The following is an 18,890-nucleotide window of genomic DNA, read 5'->3' as shown; positions in this document are numbered from 1 at the left end:
GGGCCTGGAGCACAAGACCCATGGGGACCAGCTGATGGAACTGGGGTTGTTTAGTCTGGAGAAGAGAAGGCTCAGCGGAGACCTTACTGCCCTCTACAACTCCTTGAAAGGAAGGTGTGGGGAGCTGGGGGTCGGCCTCTTTTTGCAGATAACTAGTGATAGGACTAGAGGGAATGGCCTCAAGTTGTGCCAGGGGAGGTTTAGTTTGGAAATTAGGAGGCATTTCTTCTCAGAAAGATCAGTCAGGCATTAGGACGGGTTGCCCAGGGAGGTGGTGGTGTCACCGTCCCTGGGGGTGTTCAAAGAAAGGTTGGAACTGGTGCTTAGGGACATGGTTTAGTGGGTGACATTGGTAGTAGGGTGATGGTTGGACCAGATGATCTTAAAGGTCTTTTCAAACCTTAATGATTCTATGGTTCTATTTTAAGAATTCAAATTTAATAGAATTTGGTTGAAAAATGAAAAAAATTGAAAATTGACTTTTCCGATAAGAATTGTTGGATGGTATTGCTGTTAGTTAACATCACAGAAAAATATATTTGTAACCATGTTTGTTGTGTCAGTGTTATGTTGTGTTGTGCCACTGGTAAATATGGAAAGGAATCACATAACCAGGGGCCTCATTTGATTTCAAAGGACTAAGCTAGTAGCAACACAGTGAACATTAAACATATTATTTGGTCACAGTTTTGCAAAGCTTCTGCAAAATAAATACATAAATAAAAACCCAGAGATTCTGTTAAAATTCTTCAAATGAGCTTACAAAACAACACGTATCATAGAACTTCATTAAAGAGAATAAATCGCATAATCTCTGTGTGTTTACTTCTTCAGAACAATTACTTGAGGCAGGAAATCTTTAGATAAAAACATCTAATGATGCTAAGTCTCCTATCTAACCTCCTTCCCAAAAACATTACAGTTAATGATGACAAATTCTTTCCTTTTGTATCATAATAAAATTCAGTCTTTGTATATGGTTCAATAAGAACAATAACCTGTTTGGCCTTCTTCTTCCTAATTTTAAATTTCAACTGGTAATTAACTTCTAAGAATCTTACAAAGGTGGAAAAATGTTTTTCTTCTTTTTTTTTGCTCTAGTTTTTATTTGTTCTGAACTTTCAGTAACTAACAAATCAATTCAAAAAGGCCAGTGAATTCACAAGTTCAGGGGCATAGCAAATGTGGAAATCTGCATATGCTTTTCTCTTTCACAAGCTGCAGAGAAAATGAGATGAACCTACAAGGTATGGTCAGGGAAGGCTCTGGAAACCTCTGGTGAACCATGATATTATTATGTACTCCTGAGAAAATGGTACTGTGTTTTAACTCCTGACAGTAATTTAAGCGTTTCCTATACTAAAGCTGTGAACTGACAATCATTGCTGGAAAGATGGAGGTAGCTTAAGACATAGCTATCCACAGCTGCTTGTTCCTCCTCTGCCAGAAATTACCCGTACAGTTCAGCTCGTGGAAGAAATCACTTGAGTGCTCCTCATCAACAGCTTTGCAGAAGTCAGCTGATCTAATTGAAACTGATGCCGTGGCTGTGTCAAGTAACTCAGCTGATTTTGTGCTGGAGTGGGTGAGGAGAGCTCATATACTCTGTTCCCTGGCTGAACTGTGAGGATATGACTGTCTGCAGATAGCTGCTAACAAATAGGAGAGAAGATAGGTTGTCTGATGGTGGCCTAACACTGCTGCCGGTGCTACCTTTGGCAGACTGGAATCAATAGCAGTTGCTATAAAGACGCCTTATCAGTCTGGATAAAGACAGAGACTTTACAGAAGCAGCAACTTAAATGCTTGAAAAGCATACAGCTGATGTTTGAGGCAAGGTAGCTCAGCAGATACCGCAATTCTTTATGAAAGCTTTTACTGAAACAGTCTATGAAATTATGCAAAATAGTTTGTCTGAGTGTGCCCTTTTGCATTTGCACCTGACAAGGAAAAAGAAATACGTTTAGTTCAATATTGCATTTGACTTTTACAGGAATTGTGCAACAGTAAAGTGCTGACAAAGTTTTTATAAGGTCATCTGGAAGTTGCTAGCTGAATGGAAGGAGGGCTCTTGTAGTCACTTTGTTACTTGAACCAAGCTAAGAGGACAGAGGAAGAACTCACACAGCCCAGAGAGTTGCCGTTTTTGTTGCGGTTGTTGTTGTTTGTTTATAAGAGGTTTAGCACAGAGTGTAAAAGAATGTGTTTTAGCATCAGATATATGATAATCTTTTGAAGTACTTGCTGGAACTTTCTACTTTCTGAATCTAAAATCTAAAACACAGCTCAGTAGTTAAGGCAAGAAAAACAAAACAGCACAGAAAAGAAAATGCTTTGTTTGCAGAGACTCTTCTGAGCCCAAAATGCAAACACCCCCGCATGTCAGGGTGCCAGGCTAGGACTGTTTGCAATACAGACTGGCAATGCAGCTGGCAAACCTCACCCCTACTCTCACTGCATCTTTCCAGTCCCTCAGCATCAACCTCCTCCATCCCAAACTTGCCTACATCCACAGATGTGCAGGGCTCTGGAGCTGGGGATGGGGTGGTGAGAGACACAGCAGCAGGTGGCAAAAAAAGAAAATCATGAAGAAAATGGAGAACAAATTAAAAAAAAAAAAAAGTCAGCCCTCAGGGGGGGTTACATGATTTCAGATAGTTGTACCAAATCCATCACTTCCATCATTTGTCATCAGACCCTGTCAGGGCCTATCCCCATCGATTTCAGTGGGTTTGGGGCTAGGTCCAGAGTCAATATGAAGTATTGAAAGAGCTGGTTAAAAACAGTGGCGATTCTAGGGGCTCTGCCAGTCAAACGCCATCTTAATGCCTGAATGATATACCCTGCTCAGCAGTCAGCTGTGTCGCTGCCGGGCCATTGGCTTTCAGAGGAAGTGTCTGTGGGTGACAGTGACAAAGACAAATACATCTGGGGGGTGACCATTTGATCTAAAGCTTTGACAGGGCTGCTCCCTGCCAGCAAGAGCTGACTCTGGACTGACGCAAATGTTCATTCTGGATTGAAATATGAACTTGGCATATACAGTGCGCCGAAGCCAAAATTGAGAAGGTTTGCTGTTTAGTGGAAGTGCTGGTGCTAAAGTAAGCAGTTCTCCTTCTTGCTAAGTCTGCAAAACTAGTGACCAATATGGTCAAAATCAGAGGAATGCTGTCAATTTAGCACAAGCATCATTCTAAAGAATTTTAAGTCGTACTTGTAAAATCTGGTACGAGAAGAGTTGTTTATACTGCACAGTTAATACTGGAAACAGTTTCCATAATAAGTTTGCTTTTCAGTTGCTCTCCTTCCCTATCCCTTGCAAATGTAAATTTAATAATAATAAAATGTAAACTCTGTAAAAAGGCTTCAAAGCAGAAATCTAAAAACCTCCAGTGTTCCCTGAAACTTCATGTCACATCTTGTCTTCTAGTAGCATCTCTAAGGGAAGTTCACTAAAGAAATATACAATGGTTAGGAAGTGAATCTTTAGACTTTTTAACAGTTTTCTACTATTTTTTGACTCGTGGCAAACCTGGTATTTGTTGGCACTTGTGTGAAAAGGCTAGATTTGTTTTGTTGACTGACAAAATAGTAAAAGGCTGTTTCTTTAGCTACCTATTGGGCATCTAAGGGAAAATGTGTTAATGTTTGACACATTGTTGTCACATTTTTCACAACACAGTGTTATCTAAAGTACAAAAAAACATCTCTCTGGAAAGAATAATATGATTTATTTCTGTGAGAATTTACAGATGTTTATGAAGAGCCCTTAAGAAACAGGATGGACACTGGAACAGAGGTGAAAGCAAACAACTTGCGGATCTCCCCCTTTACAAACTCTCTGGATCAGTGCTGTGCTGATTTCCTAACGCTTTTTTTTTTTTAATTATTCTGCTTGGAAAAAAGCATAAACATTTCCTGAAAGTGCACCCTAGAGATAACCAGTTCCCAGAGTGTTACTGACTCTTTCCTTGCTTAAAAATAAAGCTGTCTTTGCATCCTGGGCAATGGGTAAGTCTACAGACAAACCCTTTTTTCCTGTGCACTTGTTGGCCCCTGGGAAGGAGGCTAACCGCAGGCTGAAAGGGAAATGGTGCAGCTCCTTTTGCTAGGAGATAGGCAGCACTTCACTGCCTCCCCAGAGCCAGCATCCATGTGTTGCTCCTGCACTGCGTTGCTCAGAGACCTGGAAATGTGGGAATGTTTGAAATGCTGGACAGAGCCCAATCCAAGCAGATCAGCTGTGCTGTCTTTTGCTCTCTCAAATAAATGTAGTTAGCTTGCTGTTCAATTTTGTTTTATGTTCTTCCAGCGCTGGGGAATTAGCCTGTGGTCGGAAAGGTTCCCTTTCACCCTGAGCTGAAACCTGCTGTCATAACGGGGAAAACTGTTTTCACCACTGTCAGAAGAAGCATCCGGCATTTGAGATAACAGCTTTTGAAACAGCACAGAAATAGTTATCAGTTTTGTCTTTTTAACACTGGCAGTTTAAATAACTTTCACCCTTAGTTCAGGGATACTTGCTGGTGAGAGCTGTTTTCAAGGGTAGCTTAGGACCTTCAGGTAGGCAGAGAGGACACAGCGTGCAAACAGAGAATGTTGAGCTATCGTTTTCCAGTTACATGTGAGAAAAATAAAATGAAGAGAGCAAAAGGCAAAAAAGCCTTATATAAGGCACCCAGCCTTGCACAGTGGCAATCACCACAATTCAGGGTGCAATACAATGTTCAGGGTACAAGCAGGGAAGCTACACAGTTTAACAAAAGCAAACCTGAGAAGTTGCTTATTTATAAATTGTTTATTGCTTGTAAATACAATTTGTGAAGTATTTATTAGCTAAAATCCTCAAAATCAAATGTGCCTAAGGTTGTGAGCTGAGTGTTAGCACTGGTTGCCAGATTATTATTAAACATTACTGCTGGTCAGCTTTCATCATATCACCAACAACACATATTACTACCAGCACATTTATTTGTACTGCTTTACGAACGACGTGGGGTAACCGGGGTTCTGGTCTGGTTACACAGTGATCCTGTCAACTGTGTTTGGCCCGGGGAACACGACGGGCCTGTGTCCTGCCTCGGCTCACGGCCAGACCCTGCGGGGCCTTCGCCGAGAGCGGGAGCAGGCCCTGCCCCAGCTGCTCCGCTCTCCTCACCCGGCACCGCTGGGTCAGTGAATTCACTGAACACAGGGAGTCTTCAACCTGCTCCTCTGCTATTTCTGTCACTGCTTGCTGTTTCAGTGGCATTTTAAAAGTCACCTTGCTCAGGTGCCATAAGCCCTGAAGGTGAGAAGCTCTGCACCTTGCGTGAAGCTTTCCGAGGGGCAGAGAAGCATGGCTGCTATGACTTTCTGTAAGCTGCGCTATCTTTCCAGTACAATGCTACTGCCTTGGTGTGTGGAGGTACTTACCGTGAATTTAAGACACTGCTCTCACACTTTTGACCATGTTTCACCAGTATTTCTCCCTTTTATCCCAGAAGATTTTCAGAAGACCTGGAAAATGCCTGCATGGCTGTCACTTCCCCCACGGACAGGAGCAGGCACTGCTCCACCCAAGCGTGTTCACTGCCAATACTGCATAGGCAGCTGTCCCAGGAGATGAGGAACAGATGACACTACCAATGTACAGTGTGTCAGAGGATCTCCCGGGCAACTTCCAAAGCCACTGGTTACACAGGGCACAAGGATTTCAAGCACCAAACGTGGGTAAGTTGTATGGCACTATAATTTGTTGCACAGCCGACTATCTACTGCCTTACGTGTTCTCTGTGAGCACCATTTTGAGAACTTCTGGTCTGGTTCTCAGTGCCGTGATTATTGCTTTCACACAGATACCTTTCTTCTCCTTCCAGTATACGTTTTATTTTTTCCTTGTCATCTTTTCTTTCCCCTCTAACTCATTTTCATAACAACTGCACTTAAGTGTGATTATTCCCTCATTTGCGCAAGTACATCACCCCTTAAAATCCATGTTATATTTGTGCATGGAGAACTCACTGTTGGATTCCCCCACCCCTTCTTTTCTTAAAAACAAAAATGAACAAGCAATGAGAGGAATAAACCCCCACAAAGTCTCAGTATTATCCTACAACACAGCAGTCATTAAGACAGCAAGTGAAATGTAGCTTCTCCAACAAAAACGCTAGAGGAGGTTGAAAAAAAATGTAGGTGGGTATTTGTTCTTACAAAAGGCTTATTGTATAGAGCTAGTATTAAACATGGGGTGGTATCCTGCGTACGTCTTTGTACACCCAAACTCCAAGTCTGTGGGAATTTCCAAAGTGCAAAAGGCACAGAGTCTAAGTCAGAATTATTTGTAAACATGGGATAGATGAGATTTATGTAACAGGCTACTGCAGATTTATGAATCCAGGAAAGGAAATAATTACAAAGGAAATTGAAGTTAAAAATAATCATGAACCACCAAAAAGCCTGTGCTTTCTCCTCTTTCTCTGGCAACACAGTGTTACACCCACTTGCTGTGTGCCAGTTCATTCTTCCTGATAACTACTGGGGCCAGTAATGGAGGCTCCAGTTTAAAAAAGAAACTTTACTTGGTGAATGATTATTATATGTTCAAACTAGGTTTTAGATTACTTAGACAAAAAACATATACAATTTGCCTATACATCTAGCACAAAAAGACTTCTAATAGTGTGTTTTGGTACAATGCACTTCTTCTGAGAGCAGAAATAACTGAAAATAAGTGAAATTCAAAAACAAAAACTAGAGCTAACCTACAATCTCATGAAATTTACTGCCAGCAGAACAACATAAAACGTAATCAGCAAGACACAGCTGCACTGTCCGTTGTACTCGAGACAACTTCCTAGGCAACTTTTTTTTTTTTTTTTTTATGTAACAAATTCCTCCCTTTCCTCCCTTTGCATTCCCTGCATGTGGTCCCATTTTAGCAGGGACCAAATGCTTTGCTCTCTTCTGTGCTGTTGTGAGCCAGGACCCGTCAGTATTGCAGCGGGAGCTGCACAACCAGGCAAGCCCAGTGCCTTTCTGCTGGAAGAGGTTTCCGAATTGTGCTCCGTGTTCTCCTGGGGTGTCCTGGCTCCATGGTCTGGAAAGGGAATGATTGATAACCTTTCCTCTAGAACAGGTGCTAGATCTAGCCAGAATTTGCCCCTGGAGGGCCTTCTAGTTTGTAGACCTCTGTAGACCACTTTTCGTATTCAAAGTAAGAACGTGTTGACAATAAAGTGACATGTGGAGCTGTGATATGTGAACAGTGAAGGAAAGAACTGCTTATAGTTCCCCAACAAGTACTAGTAGGGTTACAGGCACCCAATAAAATCAAATCTAAACCAATAACGCAGCTAGCCAGAAACAAAATCAGGAGAAAGGCTCAAGGCATAACACAGCGCTGGACACTGATGTTGCCCACAGTGCACATGATAATGCTGGTGGCCATGCCAGGGAGCAGGGAAATGGTACACCATCAGAATGCACACTCAAAGCCCGGCACAGGTTTTTAACGGGTTCAGAGGAGAGATCGCAGGAAAATGCAACAGGATGAAGGAAGTCTCAGGGACCGTAATAACAACAATAACTTCCTTAATAGCAACAATCTCCTTAATAGTAAGGAAGTTGTAATCTGCACCAAAAAAGGAAGCTGCAGCACCATTAAGCTTCCTGTGTGCATGCCTAGCAAGTGATGTGGGGGAAAGCTGAGGAAGGAGGGCTTTTAACATACCACGTGAAGGATTTGGGGAAAAACCTGTACAGGTGCCACATAAGGACACTCAAGTGTGTTTTAATAATTGCCAAGACATGGTGATGGGTTTGATGGGATCTTTAGATGTTTGCATGTTTTCACCTGTCTTATTTTCTGAAATTAAAAGTAACAGTGTCTTCACGGGTATATGATTTCTAATGCTGTCTGAAAACGGTTTTGATAGAAGAATTTTAACAAGTTGTAGGTAAAGGCTTTTGGCTTCTGCAAGCTAATTCCTGGATGGGCAGAAATCAGTGTTCATTTTAGAGGGTTTGATGCCTGGTTCCTCACAGAATAATCTGCACGACAGAGGTCTGAATGAGATGCACGAGATCTTTTCTGCACATTCTGCTGAACAGTACCTGTCTAAAATACAGATTTTATTATAGGTGTTGGTTTACAATCACACTCGCTAATGACATTGGAAGGAAAAAATTTGCTAAAATGATTCTATGAAGAAAGTAAAATAGCCGTGTGTTGTCAGCAACTTTAATACACCACACTTACTGCTGATTGACTTTAAAACTACATTATTTAGTGTAGAGGAACATGGCAGCATGTGGAGTAAATAATATTTTCTTACAGATATTTTTTTAGCGATTTATTGAAGAATAGCTTTAACCTTCACTGTGTTTCCTATATTCATTTAAGATTTGGGAGCACAGATCTGGTATGAACTGTTCAGAGCTAGAAGGATTTCTTCCAAGGGAATCTGTTTTGGAATCAGTTTTCAGATACAATGGGAGACTGACAACTTCCACTGAAAGGCTGACAACCTTCCGTGAAGCTACTTGGATGAAGCTACTTTGCAATAAAAACTAAGACCCTGCAAGTACTGAAGGTCAAGTATGAACTAAGTTAATTCTGTAATTGGTAACAAGCGACTTCCAGCTCTGGCAAATTATATACTTAATACAAAGTATTAATATTTGTTGTTTTGTTGAAATGAGTGTCTCTGATTTTATCCTCGAATGAAAAGAACCAGAGAAATTAAGAGTTCGCTACTAAGCTAAGGCACGGGTGTGTTTCTGGGCCACTGGCTGCTGGCTTTTGGCTTATGCTATAGGGAGCGTCTCAAATATTTTGTACAAAGGAGTTGGATATGTATTTATACAACTTATACAGTATTTATGCCTAAGCTCAGTGTTTGTTTTGAATGCAATCGAGAATGAACTCGTACAGTAAACATTGGTGTCATTTAGAGATAGCACAAACCAAGTAGCACTTCTGTTCATATGCTTACTGCTCCACCGGCTTCAAAGCACTCGCTGAAGCACAGCTGGAGACAGAATGTAGTTTCATAAAGCACAGATCCCGCTTTTTCCCTACCAATCTGTGATAATTTTCTCAGAGCTGGGAGAAAGAAATGTTTGAAATTCTGAGCTGGTTACCATGCTGCTCTCAGTCCAAGTGAGCCCAACCCAAGATGTGAGACGCCCGCATCTGCACTTCAGCAGCCTCTTGTGATATTGAGCACAGCATCAGGAAAACAATTTCCCAACCATATATCATTAGAGAGCTCAGTGCAAGAGGATTGTCTGACAAAGGCTTTTCAATCTGATAGAGACTGTGAAGGCTCTTTACAGTTTCCTGATTAAATGAATTGTCTCTTAAACCGACTGATGACAATGAATCAGCTTCCAGCTCCTCAACCACAGGTGCGTGATCCTGCCCACCCTCCTGGCAGAGGACTTTTGTAGGCCCCTAATGCTTTTTGGGGTGAGGAAGGGTTGTGGTGGTGGTTGGGGCAGGAGGATGCACGGACTGGAGGCTCTGCAGCTGTGTTTTGGGCTGGCTCCTTGCCCTCTCTGCCCACTGCTTGGGGAGAGGATCCTGGATCTTGGGGAAAATACCCCCGGGATTAGTGGGCTGAAGGGGGAAACAAGATCCTTGCTGCTCAAGCAGTTGCATACGGCAGCTCAGTGAAGTGTTGCTTGCTTAATTTGTTTTCTTTTTGACTTTCTGTCATGTTTCTGTTGGAGGAGCACTGATGTGCCCAGTGCTGATCCTTAGAGGGGCTGTTCCTGCAGGCTGGAAGGTCACATCAGCTGGAGCAGTGGCTGCTCACTTCCCCTGGAAACGGCGGTAATACCCAGCTGCCTTAAAAAGGTAAATTTTAAGTCCAAGAAATGGGAATTAAAGTTTCCAGTCACATCTTTGATGTTGTTAAATAGTGTCATGTACCCAGGATCTTTTGTTTTTGTATAAATACATTCTGACAACCTCAAAATTAGCTTGACTTTGACCCTTGAGTGGCATTAACCAAAGACAAAACATGAATTAACAGACTTGGCAGCATTTAGAACAATGTTTGGAGAAATGTCTTTGGTTGAAAAACAGAAGAGGTACAGATAATTTAGAGATGGTGCTTTCACTCAACCACTCCTCTTTCAAGAAAAAACAAATACAACCAACCAAAAAAAAAAAGGAAAAAAAAATCAAAACAGAAACAAATTAAAAAAAACTCGGAGTCTTAGGCATAAAAATAAACATTCTGAGGCAAATGGGAATGCCACCTCATTTAAAATAAGTTCAAGTGTAGAGGACAGGGTTATAATTTTCCTCAACTTGAAAGTTATATGATGAGGCAACATTTATAAAATCTCTTGTCAATTCCCATGCTGATAACTGGAGACGCAACATCATTCGCTGAAAAGAATTAAGCATGAATGATTCGCTGTTTCCTAGACCATGAGAAAAATCTGGGCAAGCTTGAAAAGTTATGCCCCAGGGACAGCGTCCAAGCCGGGGCTGATTGTGCTGCGTGCGTGTGCGCAATGCCATCACAAGCTGTCTGCTTCCCCTACAAAGTGGCTGAGCCTCTGGTACAGCCCAGAGAGGATGTGGTGAAAGAACCCCCTGAACTACCTCCTCTCCATGGAAATTTGAATCTAGGTGTGACAATCATCCTGTTGCATGACTTTTAAGGTACTGAATTGTATTACAGCGCGTTGTGTATTTCATCTGTTAGCCTCCAGCCATCTCGAGAATGGCTGGATGTGTGAGGAGAAGCTCTCTTGGTGCTTCAGATGTGAATCATTGACTGGGTTATAAAAGGCAAAGTCAATTAATCAGCTCCTCCCTTCTGTTACCCGAGAGCTTTTGTTTATGCAAATAACATATCTTGGACCTTTGGTTATTTGTGTACCCTTTCAAAAGTAATTTCTACAAATAAATTTCAAATGTCAAATATATTTTATCATTTAGCATCAGTGTATAGAAGGAAGAGGTGAAAGAAGCAATCCAGCATCATTACTTATTGGGAAGAAAATTAAGGGAAAATTCTTTAAAGAAGAGAGAGAAGAAACAGAAAGCTGGAGGAAAATATCAGGAGCTCATTTGTGGACACTCCCCCGAAAGGTCGCGGGAGGCAATGGAAGGAATGAAACTGTTGATGGAAATCAGCAACGCAGACAAACATCCAAAAAAAATGCAATCTTCAAAAAAGCAGCAGGCAATCAGGCAGGGGTGCTGTGAGAATCCACAAACCTCAAGTCAGTGCTAAAATAGGAAGCCACCCAGCTCTGTGGAGCAAGGGGCGTCAGCGCAGCCCCAGGCGCCCACCTGGGCAAGAAGAGAGCCCGCAGGGACAGGGTGTGTCCAGCCCGGCTCCAAGGACGCTGGCAAAAGAGCACCGACCTCTCAGGTGTGGAAACGGTGGGGGCTAAATACTGGGCTCCAAGACACACAAACCTGAATGTGGAATAAGGCTGTTGCCTCTGACTGCTAAAACTGCTCCTGTTATCAGTTTTGGAAATAGTTCCTACTGCTGCTGCACAAGCAAAGGGACCAAAGACATTTTATACAGAAGTACTGCAGGCCATCGTAAGGCGAAAGGAAGCATACTGTTAGAGAGACTGTGCTATAAATACACACGTGTATTAACTTGTTACATAAACTCAGTGGCATGTTGGACTTAAGCTGGCCTTTCTGTGAAAATACTTTCTGGAACAACTTCTCTTCTTGATTCGATCTGTCCCATATGCAGACCCAAAGACCCTGTGCTTCCTCCTGGTCACTGCCGCACTTATGGCCCAGCAATCCAGGCTCTTGGGGTGTGATCTCGGTAGCTTAGATTGTGGTGTCCCTCTAAGGACAGCAGCAATTTCTGTCTTGACTGGATTTTGGTTGTTGTGGCTGAGAGAGCTGGGGCTGTTCAGCCTAGAGAAGAGAAAAGGCTCCGGGGAGACCTCATTGCGGCCTTTCAGTACTTGAAGGGGACTCACAAAGAAGATGGAGAGCAACTCTTTGCTCCATTGGATAATGACAGGATGAGGGGGAATGGCTTCAAACTGAAAGAGGGTAGGTTTAGATTAGATCTAAGGAGGAAATTCCTCACTCAGAGGGCAGTGAGGCACTGGCACAGGCTGCCCAAGGAGGCTGTGGCTGCCCCATCCCTGGAGGTGCTCAAGGCCAGGCTGGATGGGGCTTTGGGCAACCTGGTCTGGTGGGAGGTGTCCCTGCCCATGGCTGGGGGGTTGGAATTAGATGGGTCTTTGAGGTCCCTTCCAACCTGAGCTGTTCGATGGTTCTGTGATTGTATGATTGTGGGACACACTCTGCCCTGTAACTTAAAGAATTTAAGAACAAATTTCGGTCTTGTTTTTCAAACATGAGAAGATTTTCCTGAGAAGAAAGCCCAAGTTTCTCTCACAGAGAAGGCAAACATCGGTGCCCCTTGTGATACAAACAGCCTCTAAGCAGCAGAGGGGGACAGATTTTTCTTCAAGCGAGCCCTGTGCGCCATGTTCCTGGCCAGGAGCATATCAGCACCAGAGCTTCCCTTTTCCTTTTCCTTTTCCTTTTCCTTTTCCTTTTCCTTTTCCTTTTCCTTTTCCTTTTCCTTTTCCTTTTCCTTTTCCTCTTATCCCTTTCCCTTGTTCTTTTCCCTTTCCCATATCATTTTCCCTTTCCCTTCTCCTTTTCCCTTATCCCTTTCCCTTGTCTTTTTCCCTTCCCCTTTCTCCTCTCCCTCTCCCTTTCCCTTCCCCTTCCCCTTTTCCCTCTCCCTTTCCCTTTCCCTTTTCCCCTTTCCCTCTCCCCCCCCCGCCCTCCCTCCTCCGCCCACAGCCCCGCCCTCTCCCAGCCTCCTGCCTCCGCACGGAGTCACCCCCCGCCCTGCGCATGCGCAGCGCCTCCCACAGCCGGGCGGAAGAAGGGCGTGGTTTCTCCCCCCCACACCCACCCACTCCTCCACCCGCGCCTTGCGATTGGCCCCTTCCACCCCCCCGTATCGCGCCTTCTCCCTTACCGTTGGCCCTACCTCCCGGCGGCGCTTACCCATTGGCTGCGGCGGCGCTGCGGCCGGGGCGGGGGCGGTGCCCGCCGGGAGGTGCGGGAAGGCCCGGGCTGCCGCCGCTTCCGGGTCTGTGGTGGAGCCGCGGCGGAGGAAAATGGCGTAAGTGCGGGGCGCGGGGGGGGGGGGGGGTGAGGGGGCGCGGGGGGGGGCCGTGAGGGCGGCCGCGGCGCGGGGCGAGCACTTGTTGCTGCCGCCCCAAAAGCTGCGGGTCGGCCTGGCGCAGCCCCCAGCGAACAGCCCGGTCTGGTTCGCTGAGGGGTGGTAGCGCAGGTGGCTGGGGGGCTGCCTGGGGACTGCCTGGGGGCTGCGCGGCTTGGCAGGCTTCTCCCCTTCCCCGAGCTGCGGCGGTGTGTCAGGGAGGAGTTGGAGAAATGCCGGAAAAATGCACGCGTGAGGTAAAGAGTATTAGTTTCGTAGGGTATTCCTGAGGTACAAAGCTCTGGTCCAAACGCACACATAAAAAACGAAGTCAGTCTCCTCACTGAGACCAGCCCCAACAGGGATTTTACCCCCCTAAGTAGAGGAGCATCCGTAACAGAAACTTCTATTTATCCCCACTGTTACAAGCATTTAGGTTCTGGTGTGGTTTTGCTGGTTTTGCTTGGTTTTTCTTCCTCAGCAGCCAAAACTGGCAATGTTAGCAGCAGAACAACCCCCTCCCGTGAAGAAGCCTGGGACACGTGGCTAGGCATTTTATTTTTTATTTTTAATTTGAGGTAAAAGTAAGTGAAAAAGCAGCCAAAGTTCAGCTGGGCACTGCCTGACAAGCAGTGAAGTGATGCAAGGGGTGTGTTGCTTGCCACACCAGGAATTTCTTTAATTCCTCTTGTGTTAAGATTTGTGTCCTGCACTTTGACAAATAAATGAACAAAAATGGTCTGCTCTTGTCTGGGGGGAAGGAGGGGAAATCATCTATTACAGTAACTCATTTTTTTGTTACAATTTTGAAGTACTTAGAGCATCAGTGTTCTCAAAAGGATTGAAATAAAATGCATCACTGGATTTTTTGGACCCTGAATCAGTAGATGTGAAAGGTTTTTTTTTTACTCCTTTTGGACAATGGTACTTGTCTAAACCACTCAAACTAGATTTTTTTCTTCCTCAAGGAGCGTTATATATATTTGCAATGTAGATGCTTTTCTAGTAGTTGCTATTTCTCTGTTAGATAAAATATATCTCATCAGGTAGACTGCTGCAAGAATCATATTTGTATCTCACAGCTTCTTTGAAGAAGACTTAATTTTAACTCATTTTCTAAGAACACACATTATTTACTAAGGTAAGCTCCTGTAGTGCAAATGCGGTGTAAGTAATGCTGTCCACACAGCAGTTTGACTGGGGTGGCTCCCAGCTCTGCTCTGTTTGGAGTTGAGCCGTTTCCGCTTGAGGTCGGAGCAGGATTTCATTAGTGCAATTAACGCAGTCGTCCAGCTTGTTTACAGTTTACCACTACCGTTGCTTCAAGCACTGGCTCAGGGGTAGGAACTTGGGCCCAAATCTCAGTTCTTCTACTGAAAATGATGCCAGTCCTCAATTGCCTGTAGGATGTGAAGCAAGTGCAACGCTTCGGATAGTAGAATTGCTGTGTAAGTGCTATCCCATAGCTTATTTAGTGTGTGTGTGCTTTGAGAACGACTTCTCTTCCTTCCCCTTTACCATACTTGTTGATTAAGGTCTTAACTGAGCTTCCTACACTGTCTGGGACTGGCTTGATGTCTCCAGACCTAGCCGGAATACTTTGGGAAAGACGCCAAGGTTGGCAGCTTTTTGTTTTGTAAAATGCGCTGAATGTGCGCCTAGGTGCTGATAACATCGCGCGCCCTCGGAGGGAAGTTCAGCTGAGTTATGTTTGCATTTGTGAGACTGCTGTCGAACATCGCTGAATTACGTGAGGCTCTGACTTGGTACCAGCTCTTGCTGGAGACCCTTTAAAAGAAAGTGACAAAGTGGGTAGGACATGGAAATGACATTTCTTTGCCTTAAGGACCTGTTGTGGGCATGGCTCCCTTAGTGGAGATGTGAAGCATCCGTGTGTGTTACCTAAGTTCCTTTATTTAGGCTAGGGGAATTTACCTCCTCTGGTTTAATCTTATGTCTTGGGCGCAATTGCAGCTCTGCTGTATTGTAAATGCTGCAGAAACTGGGAGTTGTGTCCTCCAACTGGAAGTTAACTTTTAAGGAATTAAATGTGGACATTATTTTAGAGAGCAGATTTTGCTTTGCTTTCAAATTAACAAATACTTGGTAAACACTTGATTTCTCTGAACTGAAGATCTGAGGAGTGTCCCTGATAAACTTTAACTCCCATTTATTTCCCCCATAAATTCCAGTCATAATAATAAGGGGATTGGCAGCATCCTTTATTTCACTACTTGCTTCGTAACCGTATAGAAGTTTTTTTTCCTCAGCCTTATGAAATGTTAGCTTTTGTTCACATCTTTGGATACTGTTTTAGTCAGCCATCTCTGCAAGGTGTGCCAGAAAAAAGGAGTATTCCAAAGGATGGGATTAAAAAGACATTTCCTTTTCTCCTCTCCTTTTCTATCAGCCTGAGACCAGTATTACTCTGACATTCCCAGGCACCAAGTAAAATACCTGTTGCTTTCATCTTCAGTTGCAGGTGTAGGACAGAGCCCTTGTGGCCACGTTGCTGTTCCCTTGGCTTCAGCTCTCCGCCAGGCGGAGAGGATGCTGGAAGGCCTCTGTCAGCAGCGGGTCCGCCAGCTCCTCATCTTCCTGCCCTGCCCCTGCAGAGCTCACGTGCTGGGGGCTTTGTCCAGCCAGCCGCCTGAATGATGAAGCCAAAGTGTGAGACGGGATCTGCAGCGGTTTTTTGTGTTGACCATCCACTTTTGGATGGGCTTCAATTTCATTTTTTTGGGGGGTCACCCCTTTTATATATGCGTGCTTTCTGTAACTTTTATTGGTTTGTTCTAGCAGTTTTTTTTTTCCTCAGGCTAAGTGTTAGCACTTCATGCTGAAGTTAACACTAGTTTATGTATTTGATGTAACTGAAATATATTTATAAAGGCTTGATGCAGGTGCTTCTGAGTGAGTGGCTTTTTCAGGAATGGAGTGTTTGCTGAGAGCCTGGTCCAGGTTGGAATACTGGGAGCAGGCTGGAAATAAAGCACATCCCCCAGGACTGTCAGATGACTCAGCTTCCATCAATTACATCCTTTTAGTACTGATAAAATTTGAATAATACATGACTCAAGTAATTAAAACTTGTACATTTTCTGTTAAGTGTGTGTTTCTTCTCTAAAGAATGCCTGTCTGACCGGGAGGAGCAAGTCTAGGTAACATCGAACCCTCACATCTTCAATTCAATCTAAACATGCACCTGGAAAGCAGGCCCCAAGTATTTTGTGTGGGCATCACAAACCGAGGGCTGGGCCTCCTCTCTCTCCTCGTTCTCATTTGCGGAAGGGTGACTACACAACACCTTAAAAGATTGATGTGAAAATAAATGAGTGGTGCGATTCTGCCACTGCTGTGCCCCGAAATCCACTGCTTCTCCTTTCTTCTTCTCAGGAGAAGTCACACAACTTTCTGTGTGTAGCACACCAGGCAGCTGATGCAAGCCACAAGTGACATTAGGAATAGTAAAGATGTTTTTAAAAAAGGGGGGGGGGGTGTCATTATAGTTTTGGACCATATTCTGGCCTGTTTTCGGGGATCATCATCACAAAACAGTAGAGACTTTGAGAGCATACTGTAAAAAAGTGCAGAGATGCATGTGGATTTCTGGGTTTCTCTTCCCCACTGACGTGTGCTCTGTCTGGTACTGGCAGGGCTGGTAAGGGTCAGCTTCCCATCCATTCCCGTCCACTCTCGTGCTTTCCAGAGTGCTCCCCTAAGACTTGTCAAGTGTGCTGTTCCTTCAGAAGAACACGCTGGCAGCTTGCTTTGAAACCACAGGCACACCAAGCCACCAGTCAGTGTCCCTGCAGAGTGCCCAGTCAGTGTTGTGTTGCTGCCCTCTGAGGGCGGCAGAGACACCGCGTGTGTGAGGTGTGAGCAGGTGGACGACCTGCTCAGCCTGGTGGCGGAGCTCAAGGGGGAGGTGGAGAGGTTAAAGGCTATCAGGGAGTGTGAGCAGGAGACAGACCTGTGGGGCAACTCCCTGCCGGGCTTGGTGAGGGGCCTGGAGAACAAGTCTCACGAGGAGCGGCTGAGGGAGCTGGGGTTGTTCAGCCTGGAGAAGAGGAGGCTCAGGGGTGACCTTATCGCTCTCTCCAGGTGCCTTAAAGGAGGCTGTAGCGAGGTGGGGGTTGGTCTGTTCTCCCACGTGCCTGGTGACAGGACGAGGGGGAATGGGCTAAAGTTGCGCCAGGGGAGGTTTAGATGTTAGGAATGATGTTAGGAAGAACTTCTTTACCGAAAGGGTTGTTAGGCATTGGAATGGGCTGCCCAGGGAAGTGGCTGCGTCTCCATCCCTGGAGGTCTTTAAAAGACGTTTAGATGTAGCCCTTAGTGATTCACAGATTCACAGATTCACAGATTTCTCTAGGTTGGAAGAGACCTCAAGATCATCAAGTCCAACCTCCGACCTAACACTAAGTACTCCACTAAACCATATCGCTAAGCTCTACATCTAAACGTCTTTTAAAGACCTCCAGGGATGGTGACTCCACCACCTCCCTGGGCAGCCCGTTCCAATGCTTAATAACCCTTTCAGTAAAGAAGTACTTCCTAACATCCAACCTAAAACTCCCCTGTCGCAACTTTCGCCCATTCCCCCTCGTCCTGTCACCAGGCACGTAGGAGAACAGACCAACCCCCACCTCTCTACAGCCTCCTTTCAGGTAACTGTAGAGAGCGATGAGGTCGCCCTGAGCCTCCTCTTCTCCAGGCTGAACAACCCCAGCTCCCTCAGCCGCTCCTCGTAAGACTTGTTCTCCAGACCCCTCACCAGCTTGGTCGCCCTTCTCTGGACTCGCTCGAGCACATCCATGTCCTTCCTGTAGCGAGGGGCCCAAAACTGAACACAGTACTCGAGGTGCGGCCTCACCAGAGCCGAGTACAGGGGCACAATCACTTCCCTCGACCTGCTGGCCACACTGCTTCTTATACAGGCCAGGATGCCGTTGGCCTTCTTGGCCACCTGAGCACACTGCTGGCTCATATTCAGCCGACTATCAACCAATACTCCCAGGTCCTTCTCGGCCAGGCAGCTTTTTTTGATATGGTTTAGTGGAGGACTTGTTAGTGTCAGGTCAGAGGTCGGACTAGATGATCTTGGAGGTCTCTTCCAACCTAGACGATTCTGTGGACTGCAAAGAAGTTTTGCCGTTGGGGTGAGCATAACGGAGGAAGGATGTGTGCAGAGAGCTGGGCCACGTGCACAATGCAGAGGGCACGGAGGGTGGAGGCAGGTAGGAGCAGGACCGTCAACGGAAAGTAGCTCATGGTTGTCCTGGAAAGGCTGTATCTCTGCCTCCTAACGCTGCTGATCCTGCCTCTGCATCCTCCACACCATGTAAATGCCCAAGGACGACATCGGTAGCTCGTCCTGCTGAAGTCTCTGCCTGCAGCGGCTGTCTGTTGCCCTATATCTTAGAGGTGCAGTTGCTTCGTAATCAAAATGGATTAAGCACCTGTGTCCTCTGCGACACATGTGCATCCAGTGCAGGTGGTAGTGCTGCCTGTTTCTGGAAACTTAGGCTCCCATCCTCTTCCTCCTTCTCAGGTGCCTCAGTTGAGGGCAGGGGGTGCTGTCAGTGGGCCGGGGCCTCAAAGGACCTGTGGTGGAGCTCCAAAACTTGCAAACGTTGTCTGATGCGGGATTCCCTTGTTTATTTGCGTGTGAATAGCAAAAATATTCCAGAAAGCTTCCAAGGATATCCATCTTATGGT

At 45.2% G+C, this 18,890-nt stretch overlaps 1 long non-coding RNA gene across 1 annotated transcript; it reads left to right on the top strand.

Moving 5' to 3' along the window:
• The first annotated feature begins 4,582 nt into the window (after positions 1 to 4,582).
• Positions 4,583 to 17,506, top strand: LOC308194523. Its single transcript, XR_013950637.1, has 4 exons — positions 4,583 to 5,712; positions 8,384 to 9,841; positions 10,940 to 13,130; positions 15,646 to 17,506. It is a non-coding gene; the product is annotated as an uncharacterized lncRNA (long non-coding RNA).
• Positions 17,507 to 18,890: the final 1,384 nt, after the last annotated feature.

This window comes from Anser brachyrhynchus (assembly GCF_964034855.1).
Source record: "Anser brachyrhynchus genome assembly, chromosome: 4".
NCBI lineage: Eukaryota > Metazoa > Chordata > Aves > Anseriformes > Anatidae > Anser > Anser brachyrhynchus.
This window is presented reverse-complemented; position numbering and strand designations above follow the sequence as displayed.